The 13,646-nt window shown below is 38.1% G+C and overlaps 1 long non-coding RNA gene and 1 other non-coding gene across 2 annotated transcripts; both read left to right on the top strand.

Moving 5' to 3' along the window:
* The first annotated feature begins 2,507 nt into the window (after nucleotides 1-2,507).
* LOC107646972 (uncharacterized) lies at nucleotides 2,508-7,447 on the top strand. The gene is made up of 3 exons (XR_015886230.1): nucleotides 2,508-3,353; nucleotides 5,316-5,572; nucleotides 6,574-7,447. It is a non-coding gene; the product is annotated as an uncharacterized LOC107646972 (long non-coding RNA).
* Nucleotides 7,448-13,538: 6,091 nt separating this feature from the next.
* On the top strand, nucleotides 13,539-13,646 carry LOC148561604 (small nucleolar RNA R71). The gene has a single exon (XR_015887826.1). It is a non-coding gene; the product is annotated as a small nucleolar RNA R71 (small nucleolar RNA).

The raw sequence follows: 13,646 nt of genomic DNA, 5'->3' as shown, positions 1-13,646 counted from the left end.
CAAAAAAAAAAAATAAACTGTGCATCACATGCACACTTCAAATGATGGTCCTTGCTCGTTAGGGATGGCAGCAGTACCCGTACCCGCCCCGCCCCTACCCGGTCGGGGCGGGTTTGAACCCGACCCGGAGCGGGGCTGGTCTAAATCGTGGCGGGTTGATGAGTGGGGCGGGGCGGGATCGGGTTCAGGCTAAACCCGCCCCTACCCGCCCCGGAGTGCATATATATATATATATATATATATATATATATATATATATATATATATATATATATATATAACTTTTTAGCAAATATTAGGGTTAGTTACTTCTCATAACCTCAGTGGCTCAATTCTCGCCGTCACTCTCACTCTCACTCAGTCAATTAGGGTTAGCAACCCCTTTGGCCCTTTCTCAGTTCTCACTTCCTCTGTTCCTCGGCTCTTCTCCTCTCCAATACCATAGCCTCGCTGCCTCGGTTCAGTTCAACCCAGTGCTTGCCGTCGAATCTGCTCCAGTTCCGCGTCTCCTTCAAGCCGCATGTGCCTGTCGCTCCTCCTCCGCGCAACTCGTCTCTGCCATCGCAAGTTCGCAACTCGTTGAATCATCTGATTCGTCTCGTTGCCACTCCTCCGCAGCGCGTCTCTTCCGCGTGACCGCGACTCCTTCAAGCCGCCTGTGCCGGTCGTTCCTCCTCCGCGCCGCCTCTCAGTCCGAAATCCTCTGCGCTCTCTCCGCCCTCCGGCCTCCAAGTCGCGTACTAGACGAGCCACCCCCGTGCCTCCTCTGCATCGGAATCGACCCTCGTCTAGTCGTCCGCGCCTCTCCTGGTCCCGAAACGCGCCTCTCCTGATTCTCCTCGGTACAGTTCTTGCCCCTATCCCAGCCTTTCTTTTCTGTTTGAATGATTTCATATGTTTAATCTCTGGCTAATTTTGGATGTATCATGCGAATAGACAAAGAAGAAGTTCTTTTGTTTTTGGGTAGTTTCCTGAGTTTGGGTAGTTTCCTGAATTTGTAACTAAGTTTGTAACTGAGTTTCCTGAGTTTCCCAGCCTATCTTTTCTTTTTGAATGATTTGAAATGTTGAAACAGCTTGTTTGGGTTGAACCACAAACTATTCTGTTTTCTTTGTTAACAAAATATGCAGTTAGTTGGAATAAAGCTTGAAAAATTGAAGTTGTTTTGGCTTCTTTGTTGATTGGTTATAGGCAGAAGTTGTTTTGGCTTCTTTATCATTCTTATGCATTCTGGAGTTTGATTTTATTCTGATTTTACAATTGTCATGGTGTTCTAATTGTGGAGAGAATCACAAACTACATACTGTTCTGTTTCCTTGGTTAACAAAATATGCACTTAGTTTTATGTTGATGTTAACTTTGATGTCATTGAGTTCCTTCAGCCTCATCAAATTTTTCCAAACGAACTGGTTAGCATAATTCAGAAAGAGTTCTAAATCAGTCTTTGGTTTTATATTCTCGTTTTCTTCATTCATCTCCAGAAGGATAAAATCTTCACAAAAAGGTCCTGAAATATTATTACAGTCAACATTAACCTTCTTGTTTAAAATAAAAATTCTGAGTGCAGGGTATATGTTACAATGTAAAAAACGTGGAGGCAACTAGCCTCACCACATGATAATGAATCTTGCATAGTTGCACCAAATCAATTGACCTGATCAATGGTTACTTATTTTTCAAATTTTTGAGATGCATCATTTTGGAACCTTTGCCCTTTTCACTACGGAAATTTTTAAATTGGTTCAAAAGCCATTAACTGAAAATTTGAATTTTTTTTGTTTTTGATTTGATGGACAAGCATGGATGGATTCTTTACATTTAGAAGTTTAATCCAATAAATTTTGTTAAAACTTAGCACGTTAGGAGTCTAAACAAGTAGCATAGAGTGTTATCAAATATTCAAATCAAAATAAATTAAATGTCAAGGGTTGTGGATACCGAAAGGTGAACTTGTTAGGTGCAAGCTTATGATTTTGTGCATTTATAATTTGGTTTATTCTAATTTTGTAATTATGTATTTATGATATGATTTATGTTAATTTTATACCCTCATGTATCCTCTAATTTTGTGGGCACCTTTGGAAAGTAAATGTGATATATTGATTAATCTTCATTTATGTTAATTTGTTTCATAGTACCGATTAATTTGTTAATTGTTATCTCTTTTAATTTTCAGGTTTAAATCTTGATTTACAAACTTTTAATGATGATGAAGATGTTGAAAGTGATCAAGAATAAGGGTTGAAGATCATTGTTATTTTAGTTAATGACATTGTATGAATTTTATGTTTGTATTTTAATTTATCTATGAATTTTAAATTTTTGTCTTATTTTATATATAAATAAGTAAAAATTAAAATAGGTAAAAATTAAAATATTTAATTTTTACAAAGGCGGATCGGGGTGGGGCGGGTACCCGCAGGGGCGAGTTCGGGTTTTGTTATTTACTACCCGCGGATAGTGATGGGACGGATAATATATACATAACAAGACGGCGGGGCGGGGTCGGGTAGGGCAAAAACCCGCCCCTACCCGCCCCACTGCCACCCCTATTGCTCGTGGTGTTCGCAGAACATGTTGTATACACACAATTGCTCATTACGCACAAACATTGGTGCGTACCCATGATAGCAAAATCACCCCCCTCCCCCTACCCTCTTCGCGTAACCACACCTTTCCCCTCCTCCAATGTTCCCCATTCCCCCTTCAGCCTCCAAGACCCAAGAACCACCACCACCATTCCTTACCACCAGCGGTCACCGTAACCGCCGTCAACCAAACCGCCACCCCCTTATCCCCTTTCTTCTTCCTTTGCTCTCATTTCTCTCTCGTCTTGCCCCCGTTCCTTCCTCCCTCTGCTTCACCACAACAACCAGACCATCACTCATTCTTCTCTCTCTTCCTCTACCCTTTCCGTCGGCCTCGACCCAGGACCCACCGCGCCATCAACAAGCCACCGCGTGCCTCACCCTCTTCTCACCTCCGCCGCAACAACTATCTCCGCCGGCCGCCACCCTTTTTTCCTTCCCCTTCTTTTCCCTCTTCCTCTACCCTTTCCGTCGGCCTCACCTCTGTGATCCACCATAGCCGCTGCCACTACCTTGCTTCCGCCGCGCCAGCGATGCCGTCGAAGCCTGGTGCCATCGCGACGTTACCCTCCTCCCTCTTCTCAGCGCTAAATCAGCATCCAACCAAATCGCCGCCGGTTCTCCTTTGCTCTGTGCAAGACCCACCACCTCTGCGAAGCTCTCTCTCCCTCTGTCATTACTTCCCTAACAGCCAGCCACCTAGAACTACCGGAGCCACCCCTCTTCCCCTCCTTCCCTGTTTCAAATGTTTGTTCTGCATTTCAGGTTTTCATTGAACTCTGTTTCTGATTCTTTTTCATATTTTGTTAGTTAGTTTTGGTTTCTTTAATCTAATTTTAATTCTAGTTAGTTACTTAGTTAGATTCTGATTTCGGCTTAGTAGATTCTAGTTTGTTAGGATATGTTAGTTTAGTTTATTGGATTTTGATTTTAGCTGCAAGTGTTGGAAAAATTCTGTTTGCTGATGAATATTGTTGTTCGGATTGCTGGTTTATGATGTGAAATCACTGATTTTGATTTGATTTTTCCGATTGAATTGATGGATAAATGGCTGTTGAGTTCACTTGGTTAATTGTTTGACTGATTTTCTGTTGAACTTCTGAATATTGCTGCTGGGAGTGTTGAAATATTGTTGCTGGAATTGTGTTAAATATGTGGGTATGTATTAAAATATATGGTTGTTGTGGATTGAAACTGGTTCCGTTGACAGCATCGCGGCTAAAATTGTTAAAGCCTGCGGTTTTGTTTTTCCTTGATTATGTTTGCTTGTCGGATAATTAATCATGCTTTCATGCTATTCTTGAGTTTGAATTGCAGTTTGATTAATTGATTTTCTGCTGGATTGTTGAGATATTGCTGCTGAATTCATTTGGGCTAAAAGTGTTGAAATTGTTGATTTGCTATAACTACTGCTGGAATTATTTGGAAATGGTTAAGTATATTTATGAATTACTGTTTGGTGCTGAATTGTTGAAAATTTGCTGTTGAGATTGGTTGAAAATTTTCTCGATTGTGTGGAGATTCGCTGTTGTACTGCCGGTTTTGATGACTTTTGAGGCTGAAATTGTTGGGATAATGTGTGATTGTTGCATGTTTGATTGTCTGGAATACTTTTGATCATTTGGATACTTGTTACTTTACTGTGTTAAAGTTGTTTTTGCATTCACTACTTTGCTGCTATTCTATTTGGTTGCTCAATTAAGCTGCATTGTGTTGTTTGAGCAAACAAGTTCTATTTGACGAATTTCTGTGCCAAAATAAACCCTTGTTTGCTACATGATTTCTGATTGGATCAAGAAATTTCTTTGCAAGTTGTGGTCATGCCTTTAATATTCTTTGCTATTTTTCATACTAAATTACTCCTATGCATTGAATAGTTCAAGTGAATTTTCAAATTGACCATAAACTTGAAATTCTTTTAAAAGTAAAGCCTTTTTTGCATAAACTCACAAGATTGAAGGTTTTTATCTATGTGGCTAATTTGATTCATTTTTATCCATGCCTAACTTACATTAAGTCACATAGAGCATGAGATTTTCAATTTTTGTTTCAACTTGTGACTTTCATGCTTCCTTATTATTTGGTGTTTGAATTTCACTTGTGTACTTTGTTCATCAAGGTTTTAATTTTGTAAATGCCAAATTCCTTTAATTTATGCCAATTGCTTGTGATTAATAATCATTTGATTATGTGCTCTACACATACATTTGTATTACTTGTTTTGGCATCTTGAATTGTTGAGAAGCCAATACAAACTTGCTTGTTTTGAAACTTTGGAAACTTTTTGGAATTAAGGAACTTTTTTACTATGCACATAACTTTTGACCTTTGTTTTCTTTTTCAACTGATTGTTTTCTTTTCTTCACCTAACTTTTAACTTTTCTTTTCTTTTTCAACTAACATTAATTTTTCAACTAATTTTTTTCTTTTCTCCACATAACTTTTGACTCTCCTTTTCCTTTTCAACTAATTTTTTTTTTTCACTTAACTTTTAACTTTCTTTTTTCTTTTCAACTAACTTTCCTTTTAACTTTTTAACTGTTTTCTTTTTCTTCGTGCATAGCAACAATTCTCCTTTCTTTTCTTTACCTTTGATAAACAAGCAAGTTAGCTATCTTTGATTGATTGGAAGTTGCTTCTGTTTACTTTTAACTTGAATCTCATGCATGCTTCCATTCAAATTTACATTATTTGTTCACTTCATATATATGTTGTTTTGTGATTCAGTTTTCTGCTTCTGTTCACTTGAGGAGGATTATCCTCTCCGGCAGCACCGATATTCCACCTAAGCCGGACACGCCATCCGAGCATTCTGAGTAGGTGGAGGCCCAGCATCATGAGCCGGAGGAGGCACGAGACCCACCAGCTGATGGTGGAGGTGACGACAGTGACAATTCCTTCGACTCTGCATGATCTTGAGCACCGAGGATGGTGCTACATTTTAAGTGTGGGGAGGTCGTACAACTTCAGCAAGTATATTTTGGGTAAAAATTTCATTTCCGAACACTTGTAATTTAGTTTTTATTATTATGCTTTTTAGTTGCTTTGTATATATTTTACCCTTTTTGAAAAACTTTTTATTTAGTTTATTACTTCTTTTTTACTTAGCTTATTCCACTTTTTAATTTTGCTTGTACATAACCTAGTATTATATTGTAGTGATGCATATCTTTACATTTTGCCTTTGATTTTGGCTTTTACATATGCTTTTTAGTTTTTTTAGCTATGATTGTGATTTGGAATGATGTGATGATTGCATCTAGTTTGATTTCCTATAAATTTTCTATTTTGGTTTAATTGGAATTAGAAATTAAACTTAGGATTTTTGACCTTTTTCATCCAATCACATTATATATACATATATAGAACAAATGTTAGTCAATTTAATGAAATTTTCAAGAAACTTACTTTTTATTTAGGGCATTGAAATTCAAATTGAATTGAGTTGAAATTTTTCATTGAAACTTGCATGATTTATACATTGTGGAATATGGTTTTTGAGTAAAGAACATACAACTTGTGAGTTTTTGAGCGTTATTGTGTGGTTACATCATTTAACTACTTATTTCATTCTTGTGTGTTACTCTTCTCTATGATTGCAATTTTTGTTTTGTTTAAATATATCTATTGTTTAATGTATATTTATGCATTTATGTGATTGAGACCATCATTTCTTTATAGCTCACTTAACCCAAATAGCCTACCATTTCATTTACTTTTGTTTACCACTTTGAGCCTATTGATGTCTAAGCATCTTTGGCTAGTTTCACAAATCATTTTCATTAGTTTTTAATTGGTTTTCATGCATTTTCTTAGGCAATAAACAAGCATTTGGATGAGTAATGTATGCATGTCTTGATTCAATCCAACATTTTGAATTATAAACATTTTCATGAGATTGATGCAAGAATTACTTGATGTAATGAATGATGCATTATCTTGTGATTATGACAAAGTTTTGATGCATGTGTTTGGTTAATGATAGACAAGGAGAAGCAAAGAAGCAGAGGCTGTGGTGTTAGTGGCCAAGTTAGTCCACTAACGCCATGGTTAACGTTGGCTTTACAAGAAGAAGCTGGCGTTAGTGGCCAAGTTAGCCCACTAACGCTAGTGTTAACGTGACTCAAGAATGAAAAGTAACGTTAGTGGCCAAAGTTGGCTCAAGGAAGAAGGAAGCAACGTTAGTGGCCTAAGTTGGCTCACTAATGCTATAACACAAGAAGAGGTGCCAACGTTAGTGAGCTAACGTTAACCAAGTTAGCACACTAATGTCTTCGACCATTTTATGAGTTTGGGCTGGAGGATTTGGCTAGTGTGCGTACGCACAGCAAGAAAAACGTTGATGGCCCCGTTAGTGTACTAAAGCCAGTGGCAACGCCATAGTGAGTTTTGAAGGTAACGTTAGTGGCACCGTTAGTGCACAAACGGCAGTGTTAACGCCAGTATGGAAGGAGACTTGTGGTGTTAGCAAGGCTGTTAATACCAGTACTAACGTCAGTTTCAAGGTGCCTCATCCAAGTATGAGAACGTTAGTGAGTTAACGCCAGGATTAACTTCAGAAAGAGCCGCTCCAAACTTGTTTCAACTAAGGCCAAAAGCCCACATTCAATTACTTGAGGACTGATCTAAAGAGTGTATATATAGGAGAGTTTTTGAACTAAAAAGGAGGCTGGGACCTAGAGGGGACTCTGACAGAGAGGACCCAAATTAGGATTTTTTTTTCTGCACTTAGTTTACTTTTTATGTACTTTTCTTTTCTCTTTGAGTTTTCAGAGCAATGATGAACTAGACCCCACATCATTAGGGGGAGGAGCTCTATTGTAATTCAAATGAATGAATGAAATTCTTCTTCTTCTCAATCTGCTTGTTGTAGCTAAGAGATAACTTCTGTGCTTAACTAATCTATTCACTACCAGAAGGGGGTTTAGATCCATTTGAATTTCTATGTGGACTTCGGAAGGGGAATCATAGAAATTAGTTTGAAGCTCTTTCTCTCACAATTCTCTTGATCAATAAATTCCTGGTTTGAATTGAGATCCTAAGAATTTGTGTGGCTTATGGATAAGAGAATTGAACTTAACATCTTCTCATGACAATTAGATCAAGGAATTGACAAATTGATTATGTTAAGACAAATTGGGTTGCCAAGGTATTGAGACGCAATTAATTACAATCCGCCATAGATCTACTTTATATGATTGAGAATGAAGTTGAGACCTATTGATTCATGATAGATTATGATATCTCTAATCCCTAATGAATCTCTCCCATTGTTATTCTTCACTTTAATTGCTTTGAGTTTCCTGCTTTTTTTGATTCCCAGCTCCTAAAACCTATTTACATTTCATGCAATTTACCTTTCATTGTCATTTACATTCTTGCTTTTATTTTCTTGTCATTTAAGTTTCAGCTCTTTTAATTTCTTGCCATTTAAGTTTCAATTCTTTAGTTTCTTGCCATTTAAGTTTCCGCCATTTACATTTCACAATTTACTTTCAGCACTTTAATTTCCAGCAATTTACATTCTGTTGTTTTACTTTCTTTGTGGATCATAATTCAGTTCATTCAATTTCACAAAACCATCAAATATTAGCTTAACTAGATAAATCACATAACTAAAGTTACTTAATCCATCAATCCCTGTGGGATCGACCTCACTCAACGGTGAGTTATTACTTGACGATTCGGTATACTTGCCGAAGGGATTTGTGTGGTACAAATTTTCACGCATCAAGTTTTTGGCGCCGTTGTCGGGGATTGATTCAGATTAACAATGATTAAGTTGGTGATAGTCTAGATTAAGTATTTTCTTTTTTTTTTTAAAGCACACTAACCGTTTGACACTTTGTGTCAACTAACTTTAACATCACTCTAGTAATAGGGTGATCATTTTGCTTTTGGTCTGGTTTTGTGTTGTGTATGCCAGGTGGGAGAAAGGCAACATTAACTTTCTTTGATTCTGAGCCAGAGAGAACTTTTCTAAGACTGAGAAGAGAAGTTAGGGGGAAGAGAGTTGTTGGTGAAGAAGACTTAGAGGAGGACTTGGATATCATGGAGGATGAAATGCATGAGGAAGGAGTAGCTAACAACAATGGCTAACCTGCCAGGATAGTGCTAGCCTTTTATACTATCCCTGATCCTAGGAATTGTGGGAGTAGTATACTCACTCCTAATGTACATGCCAATAATTTCGAGCTTAAATCTCAGCTCATTACTCTGGTTCAGAACAATTGCCAATATGGAGGGAGTGCTTCGGAGGACTCAAATCAACACCTATCTATTTTTCTAAAGATATGTGACATTGTCAAAACTAATGGTGTACACCTAGAAATCTACAAGTTATTGCTATTTCCCTTCTCTCTAAGGGACAAAGCAACTCGGTGGTTAGAAACCTTCCCAAAGGAGAGCATCGCAAATTGGGATGATTTGGTCAACAAATTCTTGGCCAAGTTCTATCCCCCTTAGAGAATTATCAAGCTCAAGACTGAAGTACAAACTTTCAGACAATTGGAGAGAGAATCCTTATATGAGGTTTGGGAGAGGTACAAGGCACTAATCAGAAGATGTCCTTCGGACATGTTTAGTGAATGGATAAAGCTCCAAAATTTTTATGAAGGTCTCTCCATGAAAGCAAGAAAGGCATTGGACTACTCTTTAGGAAGGTCACTGCAAATGATGAAAACTCCAGAGGAGGCACATGATCTCATAGATATGGTGGCTAACAGCTAGTACTTTTACTCCTCGAAGAGACAAGCAACTCCAAAGAGAGGTGTCTATGAGCTTGAGGGGGTGGATGCTATCTTATCCCAAAACAAGCTGATGCACCAACAACATCAGTAGCAGATGGAAATGATGGCAAAAAAGATGGATGGATTGCAATAAGCTATAATTAGAACAAGAAGCCAAGCTCCAAATGCAAGGGGTCAAAATGAAGAAAGCTTTGAGACATAAAACAATGAGCAGCAGCCTGAACAAATCCAGTATATGTACAACACAAGGTCTTCCCAAAATGACTTTCACAGGGACACATACAACTCCTCATGGAGGAACCATCCTAACCTGCGATGGGGAGATAACTAGAACCAATGACAGAGGAACTCTAACCCCAATAACTTTCGCAACACAAGCAACCAAAATCACCACCCCACTAACAACAATCCATACAGAAAACCACAAACTAACGTCTCCACATCCACATTCTACCCACAAAATAACCCTTCAAATAACCCAACCAACTTCCATCAACAACCATCAACATCCCACACACAATCCCAACCACATCAAGAGTCTCAAAGAATCTCTAATCTAGAGAGATGATGGAAAAGCTTATGAAGAACCAAGAGATGGCAATCAAGAACTATGAAGCATCAATAAGGAACCTTGAAAGACAAATAGGACAACTGTCCAAGCAGCGTGCTGAGAGACCAATCAATGCATTCCCAAGTGACACCATCCCTAACCCAAAGGAGGAGTGCAAGGCCATACAACTTAAGAGTGGCAAAACATTGGGAAATGACAATAAGGTTGCCATCAAGGAAGAAACAGAGGTTGAGGAAAATGATAAGGTGGATCCCAAGAAGGATGATGAACCACAAGCTCCAAGGAAAGGCAAGCAAGTCTCAGAGACACAAACACAAGAGTAGAAAGAGGATGTCAAACCATATGTTGCTCAACTACCTTACCCTCAGAGATTGCACAAGGAGATGAAGGATCAACAATTTCCTAAGTTTTTTGAGATTTTCAAGAAATTGGAGATCAACATTCTACTAGGTGAGTCTTAGAACAAATGCCACTTTATGCAAAGTTTCTCAAGGAACTCATCACCAAGAAAAGGAACTGGAAAGAGAAGGAAACTGTGATTCTCACCCAGGAATGCAATGCTGTAATCCAGAAAGGTTTGCCACCCAAACTCAAAGATCCAGGAAGCTTTTTCATACCATGCACCATTGGGAACATACCAATTGACAAAGCATTATGTGACTTGGGATCCAGCATCAATTTGATGCCACTTTCTATGATAAGGAAGCTGTCAATAGAGGAGGTCAAACCCACCAGAATGTCACTACAACTGGCTGATAGATCCCTTATAATACCCAATGGAGTGGTGGAGAACCTTCTAGTTAAGGTTGGCAAGTTCATTTTCCTATGGATTTTGTGATTTTGGACATGGATGAGGAAGGAAGCGACTCAATCATTCTTGGAAGACCGTTTCTGGCCACAGCAAGGCCAATTATTGATGTGAAAAAAGGAGAAATAATTCTGAGGGCACACGATGAACAGATAACCCTCAATGTTTTTAAAGCAATACAGTACCTTGCTAAAAAGAAAATTGCATGAGGATTGAAGATGAAGACCCAAACTGGAAGGAGAAGCCCAAGGAGTCATCTCTAAAACTCGTAAGTTCATCTTTGGGGAAGAATGATGAAACTGAAGAAAGGTAGAAGGTTCAAGAGGCCAGAACAACTGAAGAAGAACTACAAACAAAGACCCCAGAGGTGACAACTAAGAAGAAAGCTCCTGACATTGAGCTTGCTAAGAGGAAAAAGTCATCAAAAAGGGGGAAGAACAGCAAGAAAAGGGTGCCTAAAGGGTGGAAGAACAAGAAAATTCTAATTGAAGGATTCTCACCAGGAGACAAAGTGAGGCTAATCTATCAACCAGTGAAAACATCTCCACACCCTTCTGGATACTATACTGTGAGCAAGATCCTTTCACTAGAACACATAGAAATCATCAAACAAGACACCAGAAAGAAGCTCACAGTGAGAGGAGATAAATTGAGACATTATGATCATCAACCTCCTTGACAGAGGACAACCATCAAATTAATGACGATAAAAAAGCGCTTCATGGGAGGCAACCCATGTTTAGTATTTCTTAATTCCTGCTTTAGTGATAATAACAAATGGTTTTCTATCATGAATTCAGACTTTCCTAAACAATTTGATAGCTGCATTAGGCATTTTCATGAAGCATATGATCAACTTCTAAGTTTGGTGTGCCTAGAGGCACCCTAAGATGATTTCATGCATGGTGAACATATAGACATCTTAGGATAGTTACTTAAGCATTTTCTTGAAGTATATAGCCAAACATTAAATTTGGTGTTCCACATATGCTACAAGTATAAATAATGAGAATCAAATTGTTTAAAGTCTTGAATTTCATAGGAGGCAACCCATGCTCTGTATCCTTTTGAGTTTATGCTTAAATAGTGGATAATAAAGTAGCCTTCATGATGATCAAATCATAAGTGACAAGGATTTAATTGAATTCTTGCGTGAAACATATGGTGGATAACAAGTTTGGTGTGCAAGGCACCTAGAATAATACATAAGGGTCATAATATGTATATCTTAGGAGGTTAATCAATTTCCTTACACCACATGACCAAACACTAAGTTTGGTGTTCACAAATGTCACATGCACACTTACAAGTAGTCATGTTGGTTTCTAATTCATGAGGAATACTTAATTTTTTTTAGTATTTGGTCAATTGATGAAAATTCAAAAGTTAGTTGTTACATTTTATTTTTTCCGCCATCAATTTGATTCAATTTTTGTTTGTTGTTTTGAATAGGAATATGAAGAAAGAGATTGATGGAAATGACAATTCAAGGAACGGGGGCTCGGCTACTTTGCAACAAGGGCTAGTCACATGCCCTTGAAAATTGCTCCTTGGAAACCACAACCTTGCATACATTGATTAGTTAGGTGTGTCATAAGAACACCTTTATGACCGAACCTACCAACCTCATAAAGAAGCAATCTATGTCCCCATTCAATTTTGCATGCATACCCTTCATTTCCATATCAAATGAATCCTTACCATCCATTCCTTTACCACCTTTCATTATAAATAACCTTCACTTGGTTCGAACCTCACACTTAAAGATACACTTTCTTACATTCATCCACATTTCACTTCTTGTGTTCTTGTGATTCCAAATCTCACCCTTATACTTCCATTCAACCAATTCTTGTTATCACTTAATCAATCACTTATCTTCATTCTCAAGCTACACTTGCCACTCTTTCCTATCTCTTCTTTTTCTTCCATTCGGCCTCTTTGAAGCAAACCAATGACATCATCAAGTTCAAAAAGAAGAAAGGAAAAGGAGCCTGTAGAGGAAATTTTCTTTGACAATTGAAAGTTTAAATCTGTGTTTCATGAGATACAACTCGGGTGGATGGAACCAAAGGAAATATTGCCCGAATTAGCCTTCCAACTTTTGGATGATGAATGCCATAAGATCAAGGAAAAGATTGAAAGGAGGAGATGGGAGCTTCTCACCAATCCGCTCACACGAGTAAATGCAACTCTTGTCAGAGAGCTTTATGCTAATGCGGTGAGGGAGGATCCAAAAAATGACACTTCTTACAAAAGCTATGTAAGAGGTGTAGAAGTTGATTTTAGCCCGAAAACCATCATGAGGGCTCTTGAGCTTAGATCAACACCATTTGAAGAAGCTAGCTATCATGCAAGTTAGGTTGGTTCTTCCTTCTAGGGTTGTAGGTCTTAGAGAATGGGTCATTGTGTTGTCTAGAGGGATTTTCCATGTAATTGACTTGCTTAACAGAGGTTTGATCATGATTAAATGACTCAGAAACTTCACTTTGATGGACTTTTTCTCCCATGTCATAGGTGATACCTTGTGTTCCCACTGCAAAGACTTGCATATGTCCAAGTTGCTTAGTGAGTGCATTGATCTACTGAGACATAGCCTTGTTTTGTGCTAGAATATTGTCCAATGTGTCGAGTTCCATCACTCCTCTCTTCATGGATTGTTCAGGGGAATACAAATATTAATTTTTGGCCACTACTTCAATTAATTTCAAGGCTTCTTCTATTGTCTTCATGTGCAAAGATCCTCCAGCTGAGAAGTCCAATGAATTCCTTGAAGTAGGAGTAATCCCATCATGAAAAATATGAAGTTGTACTCAATCAACAAACATATCTGGAGGGCACTTCCTCAACTTCACTTTGTAGAATTCCCAAGCTTCATAAAGGGATTCTCCATCTTTTTGCATGAAAGTTTGGATATCATGTCTCAGCTT

This window comes from Arachis ipaensis, chromosome B6 (assembly GCF_059453495.1).
Source record: "Arachis ipaensis isolate K30076 ecotype BB chromosome B6, ASM5945349v1, whole genome shotgun sequence".
In the NCBI taxonomy this organism is placed as follows: Eukaryota; Viridiplantae; Streptophyta; class Magnoliopsida; order Fabales; family Fabaceae; genus Arachis; species Arachis ipaensis.
The sequence above is the reverse complement of the archived record's forward strand: the minus strand, read 5'-3'. Positions and strand labels throughout refer to the sequence as shown.